The following is a 17500-nucleotide window of genomic DNA, read 5'->3' on the forward strand; positions in this document are numbered from 1 at the left end:
AACCACCTGAGGAAATATTGAATGAAAATAGCTTTGAGGTTCAACAGATAAACAGACATATTCAATTACTTATCAAATGCATATCTCAATAGCCCAGGAGAATGGTATCCAATAACGTAATGAATAAATTAAATAGTATGTTTAGTATACTATTTATTGATAAGAAATATAAGGTATTGAATGGTAATAAGATGAATTGACTATTTATGATGAATTGGTAGAGAAAATTGTTATGAAAAATTGGTCATCTAAATTGCTAGAGGAATTGAATTTACACGTGTTGGGATATAAAGATTAATTTTACTGTATAGCGAAAGGAGATGAGGTAAAGATGGTTGTTTGTATGTACGTATTATTAGTTAAATGAGCACACACACACACACACACACACACACACACACACACACTAGTGAAGGGGACTGTATATTATGACCTCTTGACCTGTTAGTAGAGAAGGTTGCTATTTGATGCTACTAGGAGTGGTTGGATGGAAATAAAAGACGGCAGGTAATTGGCTAGGGAGGGGGAAGGCCTCAACCTAATTGGTAATTGGGAACAAGAAAAAAGTGTTTACGAACTAGTATGTTTTTCCCAGCCAAATATGAAAAAAAGAAAAGAAAAAATAAATAAATAATTGAAGAATCTAATTTACCATCGCACTAACATCACACCTTTCCTCTCTACCTATCACCCTACCTACTTCCCCACCCCTCCCCCCACCCCCCCACCCCTTCCTCCCGAAAGCAGGCAATGAGATTGAGTTTTTGACAGCTGCCAGTAGCCCTGCAGAGAGAGAGAGAGAGAGAGAGAGAGTCAATCAGTCAGTCAGACACATAAAGCCAGTCAGACAGTCACACCACCAGATAGCCCAGATACAGACAGACAGACAGACAGACAGACAGACAACAAAACCTGGACGAGAGACTAATGACCCTATGATATATAAGGGGTAAGTCAGAGGGGTGAGGATAAATAGGAATAGATAGGAGACGATAAAAGGGTAGATGGCGCGAGAAGGGGAAATAAATTGGGAATATAGGATAGACGAGAGGAAAGATAACTAGAATGAGGGAGAGAAGGAGGACACGACATATGAGAGAGAGAGAGAGAGAGAGAGAGAGAGACGAAAAACACGAAATTTAAGAACAGGAGATACGTGGAAGAGAGAGAGAGAGAGAGAGAGAGAGAGAGAAGGGGAGGGAGAGAGAGAGAAAACCAAATTAAGAGAGAGAGGGGAGCCAGTGATGAAAGGAAGGAAGAACAATGAATAATGAATGATAGAGAACGTATGGAAGATGTTAATGGCCAATTAATGTGTATGAAGAATGTTTAATAGTATACAGTTGTGTTCTGGGTAGGGTGTGTAGATGTTATTGGTAATGTTTATAGCTCATGTATATTGGTTTATAGTTAATGTGTATGAATAATAGGTAATGTATATGAATGATAGATAATAAGTATGTGAATAATGGGAGAGAGAATTAATGAAGGGAATTATTAACAGTGATTAGTTGGGAGGACAGGTAATACACTGAGTTAATTATGTGAGAAAATTAACTAGATTAAGAGGATATGATTAACTACGACAGACAACTGATTAAATATAAACAAAACACACAAACACAATAACAACAAGAGAAAAAACAAAGAGTAAACAAAGATATAAACAAACATAAAACCTTGACCTTTGACCTTAGCATATGACCTTGACCTTTGACCTTTCACTTTGACCTTGACTCTTGACATTAAACTTTCATCTTGACCGTTAATCTTCCACATTGACCTTATCGTTTCACCTTGACCTTATCGTTTCACCTTGACCTTGTCCTTTAACCTTGACCCTTAACCTTTAACCTTGACCTTAACCTTTCACCTTGACGTTAACCTTTCACCTTGACGTTAACCTTTCACCTTTACCTTGATCTTTTGCCTTCACCTTAGCCTTTAACCTTGACCCTTAACCTTTAACCTTGCCCTTTGACCTTAACCTTCCACCTTGAACTTTCACCTTGACCTTTCACCTTGATCTTCTGACTATAAAAGTGCTGTAGTTATGTGGACTGTGTGTGTGTGTGTGTGTGTGTGTGTGTGTGTGTCCACTCTAACCAATCCATCTGGTTGAATTATTTAGTAACTGATAAAGAAAAACAAAAGCAATGCAAAGAAAGAATACTGATAATTAGCCCCTTTCCTTCCTTCCTTCCTTCCTTCCTTCCTTCCTTCCTTCCTTCCTTCCTTCCTTCCTTCCTTCCTTCCTTCCTTCCTTCCTTCCTTCCTTCCTTCTTTCCTTCCTTCACGTGAGAAAAAATAGCACGAGACGCAAAAAAACTGAGACTCAAATAAATTCTGATGCAAAAAAACACGTGACGCAAAACAAAAAACAAGTAAACGAGACAGGTAGGAGAAAACACCTGAGGAAGGGAACCACTCAATTAAAACCCAGGTGGAGCGGCGTCGTACAAGTAGGTAGAGGCTGATACTAATTAGTCCTACCTGGGGTTACCTGGGAACGAAAGGTGTTAAAGAGGAGGGAAAAAAACCTACAGCATAGAGAACAGGAAGACAGGAAAAACGTGATGATAAATAAGAGAGAAATCAAACCTAGAAAAAAAAATATATAAAATGTCTTCTTAAACGAATTGTGATATAAATAAGAAAACATTAATTTGGAATAGACATAAGGAATAAATTTGGAGTTGGTTTAATAAGAGGTAATGGATAAGGGGGTTTAGAAAGCTTATGTTACTTAAACCAGAAACATTTAATCACAATATTGTTAAAACATATTAAAACAAAAGCGAGTTTTTAGTTATACTGAACGAGCCATTCAGAAGAACGAGAATAAGAACGAATGACACTCGTCCATATGTTGAACGAGACAAAAGAAGACGGAGAGAGGGGGGGAAATGGAGAGGGCGAAGGAGGAAGGACGGAGAGGTAGGGGTGGGGGGAGAGGGCGAGGGAGGGAGGGACGGAGGGACGGGAGAGGGGGGAGGGGGAGGAAAGGAGGGAGGAGAGGAGGTAAAATGGTCGAATCAGAAGGAAATTTTGAGGAAAGTTGAATCAGTATCGACGTGGCAAGACGCGTGAGGTGGAAGGAGGAGGGGAGGAGGGGAGTAGGGAAGAGGAGCAGGAGGTGAAGGAGGAGGAGGAGGTGAAGAAGAGGACAGGAGGAGGAGGAAGGAAGAGGACGAAGAGGAGGAGGAGGAGGAGGAGGAGGAGGAAGCTGTAGGAGGTGGCAGAGGAGAAGGAAAAGGAGGTGAAGGAAGAGGAAGAGATGAAGGAAGATTAGGAGGTGTAGGAAGAGGAAGTAGGAGGAAGTGACGGGCATGAGGAGTGGAGAGCCGGGCCGGGGACATATATTTAAAGCGGGGGATCTACGTTTTCTGGTAGGTGGGTTCCGGAGCGGGAGGAGCAGCAGCACTTTTGGCGAGCTGAGGAGTGGAAGGGGAGGGGAAGGAGGGAGAAGAAGAGACAGGTGCATAGGAGAGAGAGATAGGAGGAGGGAGATAGGAGGAGGAGGAAGAGAGGAAAGGGGAGGAAGGAGAAGGGGCGTAGGCGGAAGGGAAAGAGGCAGAGGAGAGAGAACGAGAAGGATCGTAGTGGGAGGTGGAAGAGAAGAGGAGAGAGAGAGAGAGAGAGAGAGAGAGAGAGAGAGAGAGAGAGTAACCGTAAAACTATCACAATTTCTCACCCAAATAGAAAGTGTTAGAAAACCTAGATATTGAGTGGGAGGAGAAAGTTGGCCAGAGAAAGTGGGAAAAGACAGCAGCAGTCCCATAAGGCAGCAGTCACTTACTAAGCAGCTAAGACCAACCCAATGGCGTCTTTATTTTCTCTCCCTCTCTCTCTCTCTCTCTCTCTCTCTCTTCGTCGTCGTCAAAAGTTGCATTGAAAACGTTAATTAAATCTTTTCCTCTCTTCCTCCGCCATTACTCGTATGTGTGGGAAACTAACACGGTGCATTTACTCAGCTGATTATTTCATAGTGAGGTCAACAGAGGAGGTGGAACATTTATCTACAGGGTGAGGCACAAAAAAAAAAACATTCTGTGTTTAGTTTTTGATTTGTTGATGCTGTGAGGGGTGGAGGGGGGGGGGGTAGGTGGGGTGGGATGGGTGGGAGGGAGATTTGGAACAGGTAGACAGTAGAGGATTGGACAGTAAGAGAAGGGAGAGAGGTATTAACTGATGGATTATGAGGGAGAGTGAGGAGTGTGAGGTGTGAGGCAGGTAGAGTAATGGAAGGATTAAGGTAAAACAGATCTTAATCCTTTCACAAAGCTTCGAATCCTCTAACACGTCGCTTTAAGACCTAAAAGAGATTCAATTCTCTACCGGAGCCAGAAGCATATTTTCAATGGATTTTTATCACTTATTCTTTTCACAATTGGAAGAAAACGTACATAATAAAGAAGAGAAGAGACGAATAAATAAGAACTAAAAGAGAAATGAAATATACGGGAATAATCTTCATTTATTTGGTTATTTTTTGTTATCATTTATCATTTATTTGTGTTGATTAATGAATGTACTGTCAGGTTACGTAAGATAAAACTATATACAATGTCTTAATCCAATTGTAAAGGCTTGGATATAAACGAGTTTGGACAGATGTGTAATCCAATCAATTTCTCAGTTTTTATTTTCTATTTTTTAAAACCTATGTAAATGCCACGGTGAAAATTCTTTCATACCTCTATATTTTTGGGGGGGTGATCAATCTCCTTTATAAATTTATATAGGTATAAAAATTTGTATAAGTTATATAAATTCAAGAAAAAACCTCGGAAATATAACTGTTTTAATAGCAAGAAATATACCTCAAATTACCTTTTTTTTATCAAGTTTAAAATGTAACTCTAATAAAAGATGTGATTTATTATTTACAAATCGAGGACAGGATTTGGTTCTCAATCACCCCCCCCCCCTTTTTATAGTGAAACCCCTATATAACGAACTTTTTTCTTCATGTAAATTATTAGATGGGGTTTTCACGTCTAATAAGCCCTCGATATAACGTACTCTCATTTCTATATGGTTCATTAGATGGAGGTATCATATATAACGGATTTTCCTCGATATAACGGACTTTCCTCGATATAACGGACTTTCCTCTCCATATAGACCGTTAAATAAAGTTGTTGGTCTCCTCGTGTCAGCTTGTAACATTAGTTTATTATCTCCTTGGGTCGGTGAACAGATGGGTGGCGTCTCCAAGGGGGGTGGGGGATCTCCGGGTCGTCTCCAGGGGGATCTCCGAGTCGTGTAGGATTTCCAGGTCTTGTAGGATCTCCAGGTCATGTAGGATCTCCAGGTCGTGTAGGATCTCCAGGTCATGTAGGATCTCCAGGTCGTGTAGGATCTCCAGGTAGGATCTCCAGGTTGTAGGATCTCCACAGGATCTCCAGGTTGTAGGATCTCCAGGTCGTGTAGGATCTCCAGGTCATGTAGGATCTCCAGGTCGTGTAGGATCTCCGGGTCGTTTAGGAGATGAGATAAAGAAGCGTTTTAAGGGATCCTTCTCCTAAGGGGTTTGGATCCTGATGGACGCCAATAACAAATGGGATTGAAGCCATTGGTCATAACTCGGCCTCTCTCGATATTGGAGTTAAATACAGCATAAAGCAGAGCTGATGGAGTCACAGGAGGTGGGGAGAGGAGTAGGATGATGGAGGGGATGAAGGAAGGAGGAGGAGAAAGGAGGGAGAGGGGGGAGGAAGGAGAGGGGGAAGGAAGGAAGAGGGGTAGGAGGGGGGGAGGAAGATTAGTAGAGTGAGAGGAGTAGGAGGGAGAAAGAGGTGAAGGAAGGAGGAGTAGGAGGAGGATGAGGATGAGGGAGAGGGAGGAATGACATGGAGGTGGAGGCGTAGAAGGTAATGTGAACAAGAAGGGAGATAAAATGATGGAGGAGTCACCAGATAAACAAAAAGAGAAAGAGGAATAAGAAATACAAAAACTCCTTCCCCACTCTCTCCCTCACCCCACATCTCCCCTTACTCTCCCACTCCCACCCACTCTCCCCTCCCTTCCTCTCCCCCCAATCCCTCCTCCCCACATCTCCCCACCCCACCTCCACCCCACCTCCACCCCCTCCCCCTCTTAACTGGGGTAAAGTGATCGAGGGGAAAGTATTCTAATATCCCTCATTACAGCTGGAGTGTGATTTAATCTCCCTATTGCTTCAGCTTCAAGTTGCACCTCGAGGATCTTAGGCCAGCCCCTCCTCACTCACTCCACTTCACCCATCTTTATTGGTATTCGTGTCTCTGTAGGGAATGGAAGTCCCTTAGGCCTACTGTTAGCCTGTCAGGTCTACCTCCTCAGGCTTATGCTAAGTTAGACTAAAATATGGTGGATAAATTGAGGAAGAAGAAGAAGAAGAAGGAGAAGAACAACAACAATAATAATAACAATAACAACAACAATATCAAAAGCAAAAACAAAAATAATAACAAATATAATAATAACAACAACAACTTCAACAACTAAAACAACAACAACAACAAAGAACAAGGAAAAAGGAAAATTCTGAATGGAAAGGTTGAGAGGAGGAGGAGGAGGAGGAAGAGAGGAAAATGAAGAGAGACAGACGGAAGGAGAGATAGAGAAGGTGATGAATAAAAGATGAGAAAGGGGAGAGAGAAATATGGGTAAAGGAAGAGGGAGAGAGAGAAAAAATAAAGAGAGAGAGAGAGAGAGAGAGAGAGAGGCAGGCCTTGTCCCCTGTCCCCAGACGCTGTAATAACTCCCCCAGATTTCCCCTATTTGTTCCACCGGTGCTCCTAGATTTTCCCCCATAAATTCCCCTAGTAAATATTCTTAGTATATACACCCATATATATATATATATATATATATATATATATATATATGCTTAGTTATTAAATTTATCCTTTTATTAATTTATTTATTTATTTTCCATTGTTTATCCATTTCTTAATTTTCGTTATCTATTTATTTATTTATTTTGTATTTATTTATTTATTCACTGCTTAATTATTACTCATCTGCATTCCCTATACAATCCTTCATATAGATACATACATTTTATTTTTTTATTATTCCTATTTCCAGGTTGAATTTGACTTCTGTGATACTAAAATATTCAGAAAAATGCGTATTGTCATATTGCTCAGTTGCCAAGTATTATTTATGGTCGCAATAACACACTAGATGTCTTGTCTAGATTTTTTTTTTTTTTGGCAATATTTTATACTGGGAGTGAGGACAGTCTATTTTTTGTTGAGTAATGGTGACTTGTTGCTACAGAGAGAGAGAGAGAGAGAGAGAGAGAGAGAGATTTTCGATTTTCGTGATTTTTATACCATTGGTTACTCTTCTCCATCTATCATATGTATTCACACTACACCAACTTTTATCACTTAATTCTTTTATTTTCCCGTTATTTCTTATTTCTCTCTTCGTCTTCTATGTCCCAATTCGTCCTTCTCATATTCATCCTCATTTATCATTCTTCCTTCTTGTTCCCTCATCTCTCCCCTTTCTCTCTCTCCCCTTAAACCTATTTCCCATGCTTCTTTAACCACCCGTTTCCCCTCGGTTTCCCTCATTAACCTGTCTTTAATCACGTCTTTCCCCTCACTTAGTCTACTTCTCCACTTGTTTCCCCCTCATCTAAGACCCTATCTAATTTGTTTCCCCTCATCTAAGACCCCCATTTCTCCACTTGTTTCATCTAAGACCCCTACTTTCCACTTGTTTCCCTCATATCTAAGACCCCCATTTCTCCACTTGTTTCATCTAAGACCCCCCACTTCCACTTGTCTCCCTCATCTAAGACCCCTTACTTCTCCACTTGTTTCCCCTCATCTAAGACCCCATCTACCTTGTTTCTCATCTAAGACCCCTTTACTTCCACTTGTTTCCCTCATCTAAGACCCCTCATTTCTCCACTTGTTTCCCTCATCTAAGACCCCTACTTCTCCACTTGTTTCTCATCTAAGACCCCCTACTTCTCCTCCACTTGTTTCCCCCTCATCTAAGACCCCCCTACTTCTCCATTTGTTTCCCCTCATCTAAGAACCCCCCTTCGTTTTTTCCCCTTTGTTTTAGACACATTTTTGTATCTTTATTTTTAGCTTTATTCTATTTTTTCTTTATCTTTTATCTACCTGTTTCCCCTCATTCTATTATCCCCTTCTTTCATCTTTATTCATCTGTGTTTCTTCATTTTTCTTCGGTATATGATGGGTGAGGGAGAGAGGAGGGGAGAGGGAGAATTTCTTCGGTATATGATGGGTGAGGGAGAGAGGAGGGGAGAGGGAGAATGGGGAAGAATGAAGGGGGGTAAAGGGAGGGGTAAAGGGAGGGGATAAAGGGGGGGAGAAGGGGGTAATGGTAGCTGTCATTACATCATCTTTAGTTCGGGTGATTCTATGACACACTGGTGAGAGGGACAAGGAGGGAGAGTAAGGGAGTAAGCAGGGAGAGTAAGGAGGAGAGTAAGGAGCAAGGAGGGAGAAAAGGGGAGTAAGTGAGGAGAGTAAGGGAGTAAGGAGGGAGAGTAAGGGAGTAAGGAGGGAGAGTAAGGGAGTAAGGAGGGAGAGTAAGGGAGTAAGGAGGGAGAGTAAGGGAGTAAGCAGGGAGAGTAAGGGAGTAAGGAGGGAGAGTAAGGGAGTAAGGAGGGAGAGTAAGGGAGCAAGGAGGGAGAGTAAGGGAGCAAGGAGGGACAGTAGGGAGAGAGAAAGACGAGGGAGAGAAACTAAAAAATAAAGATAAATAGTAATAATAATGACAATAATAATAACAATAACAACAATAATAATACCACCATTATTTATACCACTACTCTGACCATTATTTTTACGCCGTGTGATTTAATTTTTGTAATAAAAAAATAACAATAACTAAATCACCCATTTCCACTATATTTCTCCCTTTGACTGATATACAAATTCATTTTTAAAACTCAAAGGAGCCAATGGGACAAAATTACCCTCATATCATAATAGTCTTTAGATCTTTAATATAATTTCTAGTTTTCAATCATTAAAATAATAATGAATAACTTTTTTTGTTCTTGTTGTTTAGGCTTTTAATTGTAATTCGTTGTTGTTGTTGTTGTTATTTTTTGTAATTAAATAAACAAGTAATGACGGTGTGTATATATTTGTTTATATTATGTAATTGATTGGGAAGAAAAGAGTTTTTATATAGTGTGTTTGTTTGGTCACTAATCCACACCACATCCATATCCAACCCATACATCCATATATCTTTTCCACCACCAATTTCACTTCCTTATTACACCACCACAATCCACACCACACCACACCACACCACCCCCACACCACACCACACCACACCACACCACACCCCATACCACACCACACTACACCACACCACACCACACACCACACACCCACCATATCCCACCCTAGCACCAGTAGGACCCCAACGTTAATTCTTTTTCCTTTTGAACAGAACACGGGTCGTAATCTCCCCCCAGCGATACGTGATGAAGGTGGAAAAGTTCATTAGAGTTCACTCATGTGGGAAGCCGGATGGTACGGAGGCTGACCTGAGTGGCACGTCAAGATGGTGATGAGGAATTATGAGGCGGCTGTTGGATCTGATGGGCTAGCTGGGTTCGTTTTATGGCTCTGATGGGTTAGGTGGGTTCAATTTATGGATCTGATGGGGGAGCTGGGTTCAATTTATGGTTCTGATGGGTCAGGTAAGTTAATGTTGTGGCTTAATTGGAAAGTGGATCTGATTTAACATCTGATGGGCATATTTGATGGGTAAATTAACGAATATAACACACTATGGTATAATATAATCAGATTGAACCCCGATAAATCAACCCCTCGTGTACTGATTCCATTTTGAGCTGAATGAAATGTTACTAATAACATACCCGAAGTGAACGAGTTAGCGGGGTTAACCTACTAACATAAGCCATTAACTCCTTATGTCTAAACTAAGCCATATGACTAAAGACTGATGTCATATTTCACAGCTCGGGTGACGTATCTCAATGACTTCACTCAATTTAATGTCAATTCATGGTCCATTTGAAGTCATGTGAGGTAATTCGTGGTTTTAGAAACTTGTCTTAGTGATTTTTAATGGTAATGTCTTGAGCAAGTTGAATGAGGAATCTATTTGGGTGAATGAATGTTATCTTAAGCGAATGGTCAAGTGTGTTATCTTGAAGTGTGTTATGAGTCAGAAATTAAGATAACATGTTAATGATATAGTCTAGTTATATAAGAGTAATGATATTCTCTCCTATATGATCAGATCGTAATGATGAAGGTGTATAAGTTATCATATATCAGACTATATTAACGCCTATACTTGTAGTGAATCATTAATCCAGGTAACTTACAGTAAGGAGGTAGAGTCTTATCAAGGAAACATCCTCATGAAATAATAAAAGAAATGCGGAAATAGTGAGAGACGTGAGGGTGGAAAATATTTTAAGATTTATTGATAGATGTCACTTATAAACAAGCCACGCAAGAAGCATAAGTAAAATAGGCCACGCAAGAAGCATAAGTAAAATAGGCCACGCAAGAAGCATAAGTAAAACGGGCCACGCAAGAAGCATAAGTAAAATAGGCCACGCAAGAAGCATAAGTAAAATAGGCCACGCAAGAATCATAAGTAAATAACAGTATCCTACAAAGTGGTGAATGTGACAGGGAGAAAACCTCAGGAGCGGCCCTGGAAGAGACGAATTGAGAAACATTTTGGGTAAACAATAAACTGTAGAGGATTTGGTCTCACGTGAAGCTGGAGATCAAGGAATGTTTCAGTGATTAAGACGAATGATAGGGTCACTGCATTGGTGTCCTCTTAAGCCAACCACCAAGAGCAAGAACAGTAATACTACTACTACTACTACTACTACTACTACTACTACTACTACTAATAATAATAATAATAGAGGAACACTGGACACCCTACACAAGCTGCTTCAACACCTCCTTATAATTCCATGCGAAGACACACTTGAGATGTTCTCCTTAGTATCGAGGCCATTGTTTGTTTCTGGGTAACGCGAAGGAAGAACAAGCCCCTAGCCCCCAGAACGTTATTGTCCCGGTGGTATGTCGTCTCTGGACATCAAAAGGCAATAATCTCACAGCTGTGGAAAAAAAAGGAAAAAAAGGGGAAAAAAATATCACCCAGGACCATATGTCTCAGTGTCAAGATAAAAATGTCGTCTCCCTTTTATTTGCCTATGAGTCTTCAGGCCATGTAAACACAGACATTGTATGCTTGATATAATATTTAATGGTAGGAATTCCTCGTGTTTCCGCCGCCTCTCGCCTTGTATAAGTGGATGGTCCAGGTACCAGAACTACACATACAGTACTTGGTAAATTCCAACTCTGAAATACCTGTAGTGTTCATGTTTCTTTAATTCCTTGTATAGTAGATAAAATTTCCATCTTCCTTTCATCCACGTTTGAGAAATAATGGTTCCATCTTTCTTTCCTAGTTATAACATTCACACATTCATTCCTCGTGTGAGAGAAATCAAAAAAATTCCTCATTTTATAAACTTTCCCAAAACATTCACCCATTTCTCCCTTCCTCTTCCTCCCTTTTCTAATCTTTCTCAAAACATCCACCTGTCTCTCCCTTTCTCTCCCTCCTCCTTATGAAGTAAACACAAACACAGGTGATATACAGACAGGTACTCTCCAATATGTATAGACGTTACCACAACACCACCTAGACACGGTGTTGGGAGGTGAAGAGTCGGGTTCAATGATTCACGCGAGACAACACCACACTATTGACACATCGAGACTCCGAACCTGCCAGTGTCCCGCTTCTCTTGCATGAATCACTGGTTATAAATCAGAAGTAATTGATTCGAATTCAGGGTTCGTATTCCACCTGTAGTCTTGATGTTTGTCTTAAAAAATATTAATAAAGTTTGATTTATTGTTTATCTGAAGATGATTCGGTCTTATGGTACCGATTCGGTCTTTTGGTACCGTTTTTTACTGTTTTCTTTGCTGTTAAACTTGTGTACTGTTGTCTGTTGTCCACTGTTGACTTTAATCATGTCAGCTGTTGTTGTTTTTGTCTTTGTTATTGTTCTTGTTGTCTTTAAGCACTGAGTCTAAGTTTCCACTCAACAACAATAACAAAACAATAACAACAAAAACAACAGTAAAAAATTAAAACAAGGATAACCAATCTCTCTCTCTCTCTCTCTCTCTCTCTCTCTCTCTCAACCACCACCGTTCTTCTTATAACCACTTACCGTTGACTCCTCATCTGTTTTGATCTGTTGACTGAAGTCTTTGTACCTTGTCTTGAACTTGCCATCTGTTGTCCTACCGTTTCTCTTTAAGTTTAAGGAAGAAAAGTAGGACAAAAATACGTACATTCTTCATCGCGCGCGTGAGAACTTTGTGGATTCAGATCTTAGGGTTAAGTTGAGGGTGGGGAGGGGGAGGGGGTAGAAGGAGGAGGGGTAGAGGAGGGGGAAGGAGGTTGATCAGGCTTAATGTGCTTGTGTGTTGAGTTCTGTTTATCTTTTGGATCACACACACACACACACACACACACACACACACACACACACACACACACACACACACACACACACACACACACACGCACACACACACAAGGACGAAGAAGGGGAACGAGAATGATAGTGAGATAGGTAACGTTAATTTGACTAATCTTCAGGTGAGAAATAAGCTCGGGTGTCTAATCTCCGGATCAACTAAACTGGGGTGTCTAATCTCCAGGTGAAATAAGCTTTACCCGTTTAACAAATGAATTCCACTTGTAGATATATTCGCCCTGTTGTCTGTCAGTCGCTCGCTTGCTCCTAATTTCGCACGAGTCTAAACACGAAAGCTCTTATCTCTCTCAGAAACAATTACGTCGAGAGTTTAACTTTTAGTCGAGGTAACTCAACCGTGGTGGCAAGGTGTGTCAGAGTGAGCGAGTGAGTGGCTGAAGTTGCGAGTAAAAACGAGTAATGAATGCCTTGTGTGGGTGGGTGTGTGGGTGGGTGGGTGTGTGGGTGGGTGGGTGTGTGGGTGGGTGGGGGCGGGGGTGTTTGTATGTTTGTGTATGTGGTAATGATGAAACAGGTGTATAAAACAAAAGATCGTCGTATGAAATTTCAGCGCAAAGGAAGAGAGTTCGTTCTCTCTCTCTCTCTCTCTCTCTCTCTCTCTCCAACAAACCCTGCGCAGGTTTAAATAAGAAATTGCAGCTTATGGCGAATGAGATGTCACCTCACGCCCTCCTTCATAACTCCCACTCCTCTCCTTCTCCTCTCCTTCCTCCCCCACCTCTCCCACCTCTCCTTCCTCTCCGTCTTCCCCCACCTCTCCCACCTCTCCCACCTCTCCCACCTCTCCCACTCTTCCATTCCTGTAGCACCTCTCAGCTTACGGATCTTGCAAAGGTTTAAATATGACTTTTAGACTCAATTTTCAGAACTGGTCTTTTTCATCTGTGTGTTGAGTCCATGAATAGCTGAGCTGAATGTCTGGTGATGTGGAGAACTCCTTTAGGGGTCTTGGGTTCTGAGACTGTGGTGGTGGTAGTGGTGGTGTTGGTAGTAGTGTTGGTGGTGGTGGTAGTGGTGGTGGTAGTGGTGGTGAGTGAAGGAAGTTGGTGGTGAAGGGGTGGTGGTGAAGGGGTGGTGGTGAAGGGGTGGTGGTGAAGGAGTGGTGGTGAAGGGGTAGTGGTGAAGGGGTGTGGTTGATAGTGGTTTTAGTGGTGGGTGTGGTGATAGTAGTAGCAGTAGTAGAAATTAAATGGAATAATCACAGAGAAATGCAGTAGATGTGATAAACAATATTAATAAGAACAGCAGCGGATAACATTAATAACAATACCGACACACACACACACACACACACACACACACACACACACACACACACACACACACACACACACACACAGCCAATTGAATTTACGAATTATGTCAAATTTAGTGGGAGAAACGAGCTAGCGACAGCAATATTGTCCGGCCATTTTTCCCATAGCAACTAGTAATGGTCTCTATCAATTGCCAACCTCGTTCACTTTCATGATGGTAACGTGAAGCGCTTGCACCTCTAGCACCACCCTGTTCCACCCCCTGTTTCACCCTCTGTTCCACCACCCTGTTCCACCCCTCTGTTTCACCTTCTGTTCCACCACCACCCTGTTGCACACCACCCTGTTCCACACACCCCTGTTCCACACCCCCCCTGTTCCACCACCCTGTTCCACCCCTCCAGCTCTTAGTCCATTAGTTCAGTCTGTTAAACAATTTTGCTCTCATTAAAAGCAAGTATATGAACGTGTGGATGTTCCATTGGTTCAATCTGGCGAGTGGTTAGTGATTACGACTGACCCCGTTTGTTCAACACTTCCCCCCCCCTCATTAGTAAGTGTTGATATGAACACTACCCCCCACACACAGTTTCATTTGTTAATAACCTGTTCTGAAATGCATATATATCGTACTACTTTTTAAGGGGAGGGGGGAGAGCTAGGGGGGGAGAGAGATAGGGGGGGGGAGAGAGATAGGGGGGAGCGGGGAGTTAAATCATCACTGGTAATGTCTCTTCCCTAATAACACTATTTCATTTATTCTGTTATTAATTCAAGTTCTATAACATCTATCTCTCTCGTCCTGAAGAACACTTTTAGTATATTCTTATATTTGAAGAACATTATCCCGTCGTTATGTCAATGTTTCTCACCATGAAGAAAATTTTTTATCATCCCGTTCGTGTATCTGGAGAACATTTTGTTATTATTACTTCAAGGTGAATAACATTTCTAGCTCCTTGTGCTTGAAGAACACCGTCACGTTGTTAATTCCGGTAATAATACGGGAGGTAGAGATAGAAATGGGTGCACACACACACACACACACTGAGAAGAGGGACAGCAAAACAGGGAAATTGAGAGAGAGAGAGAGAGAGAGAGAGAGAGACATCATACGTTCTTTAACTCCTACAGTAGACAGTCATACACTCATGAAGAGGCTCTATGTTCAGTATTCCCTCGACTATTATACATTAATGTGTTATATATATATGTTAAATATTATTCATCCATTGTAATTATGATCTGATAACCTGAAAAAAAAAAGTTAGAATTTTTTTTCTCACCTTTAATATTACAGCTGAAATGTATAAATAAATAGAGTTTAAATCACGGTAATTTTTAGAAGGTAGTTTCGAACGCATAAATAAATGAATAAATGACACAATTTAAATCACGGTAATTTCAGAGAGACACTTTCGAATATAATGACACTTTGGCATAACACATTAGAATATAATTTAGGCACTGTAGGTCATATTCGAACGCGCTACACCTTCACGTGGGAGAATTGACTGTGTTTTAACCCTTTAGTCCACAATCGAACGCTAGAACACCTTCACCTGTCACTTATTGCTGTAGCTTTTCTGTCACTGTCAATTCTGTAGCTTTCTGTCACTTCTGTAGCCTCCTGTCATTGCTGTAGCTTTTCTGTCACTGTTAGTTCTGTAGCTTTCTGTCACTTCTGTAGCTTCCTGTCACTTACTGCTGTAGCTTTCCTGTCACTATCAATTTTGTAGCTTTCTGTCACTTCTGTAGCTTCCTGTCACTTACTTCTGTAGCTTTCCTGTCACTGTCAATTCTGTAGCTTTCTGTCACTTCTGTAGCTTCCTGTCACTTACTTCTGTAGCTTTCCTGTCACTGTCAATTCTGTAGCTTTCTGTCAATTCTGTAGCTTCCTGTCAATTCTGTTCTTTCTGTTTCCGTGGCTGTTGTCAGTACAGCTGGGAGTCAGGCAGGGGAGTCAGCCATTAAGCTTCATCCCCACTAAGCTCCCGCTGTATGTAAATCAACCAGCCAGTTCAGCCAGTCAGTTCACACAGACAGCCGGTGTTAGTGAGTCAGAAACACACACACACACACACACACACACACACACACACACACACACACACGAGAGTCTTTCTTCACGCTGACCCCCTGCCGGACCAATAGCCTCTGGGTTTTAGGAGAAAGAGGTGAGGAAGAGGCAAGGAGGAGGAAGAGGGAGGAAGGAAAAGGAAGGAGTGGAAGGAAGATGGAGGGTGGAGTAAGAAAGAGGAAGGGGAAGGAGAAGAGGGAGGACGGAAGGAGAGGATGGGAGAGAAAAGGAATAGGAGGAAGTGGATAAGAGAGAAATGGAATGTGAGTGGATTAGAGGAAGACAATGAGTAGAGAAAGAAAAGTAAGGGAGAGGAGGAGATAAGTAGGAGGAAGGGGGGAAAAGGAATGGAAGTAGGATGAGGAAAGAAAAGGAAGAGAAAGAAGGTGGGGAAGGGAATACAGGGAGGAAGGAAGGAAGGAAGGAGGATAAGGACGAGAGAGAGAGAGAGAGAGAGAGAAACAAACCCTTCTCCCTTCCCCCCCCCTCAGGAACGACGGGACAATTGACTACCAAGGAAGACTTTAACTGACGAGGAGGAGGAGGAGGAGGAGGAGGAGGAGGAGGTGAGTAGACGAGAGGCAGAACAACAGGGCAGAGAAGAGGGAGAGGAGGAGGAAGGGGGAAGAAGAGGAGTAGGAGGAGGAAGAGTAAACATGAAGTAGTACAACAGGACAAAGAGGAGGTGGAAGAGAAAGAGAAAGTAGGGAGGAAGAGAGGAGGAAGACTACAAACCTCTGTCAAGTCAGCGACGAATTACTCTAAGGAAAAGAATGTGGGTAGGAAAGGCTGAGGGGAGGTTAATGAGGGGTGAGGGGAGAGACAGGGAGGGTGAGAGAGGGGAGGGTGGAGGTGAGAGAGGGTGGAGAGAGGAGGGTGAGGGGAGGGTGAGAGACGGGGAGGGGTGGGAGAGACGGGGAGGGTGGGAGAGACGGGAGGGTGAGACGGGGAGGGTGGAGAGACGGGAGGGTGAGAGACGGGAGGGGAGAGAGACGGGGAGGGAGAGAGGGGAGGGGTGGGAGGGTGAGAGACGGGGAGGGTGAGAGACGGGGAGGGAGAGAGACGGGGAGACAGAGGAGGAGGGGGGGCAGGAAGGAATGGGAGTGAGGTAGGAAAGAGGGAGAGAAGAAGGAAAGGAAGAGTTGAGTAAGTGAAGAAGAGAGAGAGAGAGGAGGGGGTGGTACCAGCAGTAGGACAGTAAAACTTTTAATGAGAAATTCTCGCTCTCATTGGCTATTTCTGGGACAGTCGGTGATGCCAGAGTTTTAATTGAAAATGTTATGGTTACTCCCCTCAGTGCTATGGGGCCAATGAGGGGAGGTGAGGGGAGGTGAGGGAGGTGAGGGAAGGTGAGGGAGGTGAGGGAAGGTAGGGTGGTGAGGGAAGGTGAGGGAGGTGAGGGTGGTGGAGGGGGAAAAAATGGGGTTGAATGGAGACGGGGATATTGTATAAGTTTAAGAAAGACGAGAGTGATTGAAAAATAACTCTCTTCCTCTTTTTTCCTTCCATCGAGTTTTCCTCCTTCTCTTTCCTCCCTTCCTTGCCTGCTTCCTCCCTCCAGTTTCCTCCTTCCTCCTC

General features: G+C 42.4%; 1 protein-coding gene across 2 annotated transcripts in view; it reads left to right on the top strand.

Annotated features, from left to right (window-relative positions):
• Window positions 1-17500, top strand: part of LOC121855003 (GTPase-activating Rap/Ran-GAP domain-like protein 3) — a 332851-nt gene that overhangs the window by 78962 nt on the left and 236389 nt on the right. The window lies entirely within an intron of this gene.

This window comes from Homarus americanus, unplaced genomic scaffold (assembly GCF_018991925.1).
Source record: "Homarus americanus isolate GMGI-L3 unplaced genomic scaffold, GMGI_Hamer_2.0 scaffold16022, whole genome shotgun sequence".
NCBI lineage: Eukaryota > Metazoa > Arthropoda > Malacostraca > Decapoda > Nephropidae > Homarus > Homarus americanus.